The following is a 3,510-nucleotide window of genomic DNA, read 5'->3' as shown; positions in this document are numbered from 1 at the left end:
ATTGGAAACACATGTGATGCTTTACATAGATTTGAAGTTGTATAGTGAATGGGCCAGTGAAAACATCGCACAAGTAATAAAATAGGTTTTTAGTTGTATGAGAAATCGATAATATAACCAATTTGAAAAAGAGGGTATCATAAATTTGAACCATTTATAGAAGAGCAGCTAGCATTATTATTTACTACAAATATCGGGACACAGAAGCATGAATCTTAATTGTCTCAGTTATATTTTGTGCTTGGAGTCTCAGTATCATAATTGAAGTTCCGAATCAAGTTAATTGAAAAAATAGCTTATGAATAACATTAAGTCCATAACTTCTAGAATTCATTGTCAGTGCTATGGGAATGACTCTAGAAAAGTTCAGTAAATATGGCTTAAACATAATAAATGAAGCGTACAAACATGCCAATGATTTCTTTGATATCAAATAAGGCACAAATAATGTTGCCCTATGTTGCCCTAGAACATAAGTACATTCCATCTAAACGTGTGTGTTGACATACATGATACATGTCAAATGCTCCCTCAGTCCACAAAAGAACTGCTTTGTTTCTTGCTCTGGCTCAGCTCATGCGACCAGTCTTGAACTTTGCTGTACAAGTCAGACCAGAGCCTGAGCACTCATAAAACCAGAGCCTTTTTTAGCTCCTTGGCGTAGTATATCTTCACATTGTCATAAAGTGGCATGTGTAAACATAACATGAAGCATCAGGAGGATATTATGATAGTTCACAAGAATATAAGTTAAATGAGATGAGCAGGTTTACCTATGTCCAGCACAACTTGGCTTCTGAAAATTTTCTCCCACCAAAACACCGGAAAGCAAGTCACTGCTAGAGTATGGAATTTGCTTCTTAGAAGCATTAGATGTGTGTTCAGAAGCTCATGCAAAGAAGAGATCAATAAGAACCTGGGGAAAAGAATAGCCTGAGGAAAAGAAGAGCCATCAAATGAATTATACAAGTATCTCACTGGAATTGTTTCTTTTTCTGACCACAGAAAACAACTCACTCTTGAATGTCCTACACGAAATGAAACTATTTACAAATATAACTTCAAGAAGCTAAGCTGCTAAGATGTACTGTAAGAGAATAAATGACATAACAGGCGTCCCTCATAGCTCAAACACATATGTAATTCAGAGATTTTCTTCTTCCTCTGAGACAGCAGGAAAGCAAGAAATACACTATGTATTCTTCATGGAATAAAAAATGTCGAAAGCGACTAAGCTCGTTTCAGTTAGTGGGCATATGAAGAATATCTTTTGGTAAGAAATATGTGTTTACAAAATCAATTGTAAAAGAAAGTCATTATACAGAAAAATAACATTCCCTTGATAACTCTAGAAATTCAAAAGTTTATCAGGCAATTGAGATCAGTCATACAGAATCAAATGAGCTGATGGTTAAGGAAAACACAAAAATGGAAGGCGCAAGAAACAAATCAAATGGTTTCATGAGAAAACCTTGGATATATTGCAACACATGGAAAAAAATTAGGAGATTAAGTTATAGAAACAATTCTAGCCATAGGATAATTGGGTAGATTCAGCGAAAAGGAGAAAAAGAAACCAAGATACTAAACACATCCACTGTGAAGTATTAAAGTCTACAGGAAGAGCCAAGAACATATAAATGGTACTGGATGGTTGCATGAGAATCTGAGCATGTGTATCCCTGGTTTTAGAAAGCAAAAGTGTGCTACTCAATGCTACTCTTGTTCACTGTACATCAATCTAAACTAAACACTTTGACTTGAAAGGACTTGAAACATGTCTACTTCATTGCCGAATTAGTTAGTCTTTAGTTTAGATTAGTGAGCTATCACAGAAATATTGTCTTGTGTCAGCATAAGTTCCATTGCATAGTAATTAAGTGATGTTGGCTATGTGTTCGTATTTCATCTTAAGACTGAAAGTACAGTTGTGTCTCGCTTCAACAGACATGCTGAAGAGGAAGATTGTAGTTACCAGTGCTGCCTTGTAGTACTTATAGATGTCCTCCATGTAGTTGACAACATCTGGTTCATTGTGGCCATCGAGCTTGTTGATATGATCCACGTAGGTATCTTGCCAATAACACGCAGTCAGACTTCAAATTTGTAATAATGGTGTCCTCCCATATCGCTGGTTTACAAGGGGAAAATACAACAGTCTCGCTTCCATTTCCTAACAAAAATAGTTGGCCAGATAAAATTTCATAAATAGTATCCTTAAAAATAGATAACTAATTTTAATTCCACAGGAAATAATCCTTGTAGAATGCATACAAGCCATAATCCAGCCTATCATTTTATAATAATGTGTTCAGCAACTTTAGTTGTGCTATTACTGACACATGTTTCATATGGTGAATAAGAAACTTAATGAGACACCTGTTGTTTGAGGATGAAAGTGTTATTTCACTCCATGGAACAATTGCTTCAATTCTTTCAAAATGGAAGCATACATCAAAAGGCTTCAGAACACGAGAGGTCAACATACTCTAAATCAGTCCGTACAATTTAAAATCTACATTCAGTGTCTACCACCATGAAATTGCAGCTAGAAGCCAGCAAGTACGCTACAATGACTGAGAACTTGAACGATTGAGGGATAAAGAAGAAAATTGTAAAGAACTAACCTCTAGTTGGAAGGGCACGAAGATGCCAACTCCTTCTCTGCTATATCTTCCTTAATATCTATTCGAGTGACCATGTATGTTCCAAAGTTAAAGATAAAAGAAATTTAAAAATATGCAAATTGGCACACATATGCCTTCCACTGAACATATGCAACCCATATCTGTAAAAAAATAGAAATTTAGTACATGTTCATAAAGAAGAAGTAACAACACATGGTGGTCTCAATATCCAGTGTCTCATGTTGGATACATTTTTAAATATGTGCAGTTTCACATCCGAGCAGAACAAAATTAATTGACAGAGATGTGATAGCTCTAAATAGCTAAAATGGCTCACAAAATCTTACAAAACAAAAACTATGAGATTTTCTTGACAGACTACTATGTATAGTTCTCCTGTGATACAATCCTAGACCACACAAATGCCTTGTATTAAACCTAAAAGGTAAATGCTCTAAATAGGATTGTAGGAGAAAAGAAGAATAAGTAGATCCGGGATGCAGTGGTGTGAATGCACAATGTATGTGGGATATAGAGCTCTTTGCTATATAGATAAAAACTCTAATGGTAAACCTCGTGAATCCTGATTCACTCAACGTACACAAGTTGTAGGGCTAATAATGGGCTCGTCTAGAAGGGACATTTCACTATTTGTGTCCCCTTTTTTCATCCAAATGGTAAATTACAATGTTTTATGCAAATAATTTATAGAAGGATTTAAGAACACACAAGTTAATTTCATTCTTGGAGAGGTGCAGACTGCAATAAAGGGAGCTGGCATTTGTATGGCGTTAGTTTGCTGGTATAACCAGCTAGAGTTAATCATCTGTTTTACAGTAAAATTTTGGGCATAATAAGTGTTATCTCCAATAGATTGAAGATG

The 3,510-nt window shown here is 35.4% G+C and overlaps 1 long non-coding RNA gene across 1 annotated transcript; it reads right to left on the bottom strand.

The window, feature by feature from the left end:
• Positions 1 to 515: 515 nt before the first annotated feature.
• Positions 516 to 2,056, bottom strand: LOC119319413. Its single transcript, XR_005154476.1, has 3 exons — positions 1,976 to 2,056; positions 774 to 933; positions 516 to 669 (listed from the first exon to the last, which is right to left on the bottom strand). It is a non-coding gene; the product is annotated as an uncharacterized LOC119319413 (long non-coding RNA).
• Between the last annotated feature and the right edge of the window lie 1,454 nt (positions 2,057 to 3,510).

Source organism: Triticum dicoccoides, chromosome 6A (genome assembly GCF_002162155.2).
Source record: "Triticum dicoccoides isolate Atlit2015 ecotype Zavitan chromosome 6A, WEW_v2.0, whole genome shotgun sequence".
NCBI lineage: Eukaryota > Viridiplantae > Streptophyta > Magnoliopsida > Poales > Poaceae > Triticum > Triticum dicoccoides.
This window is presented reverse-complemented; position numbering and strand designations above follow the sequence as displayed.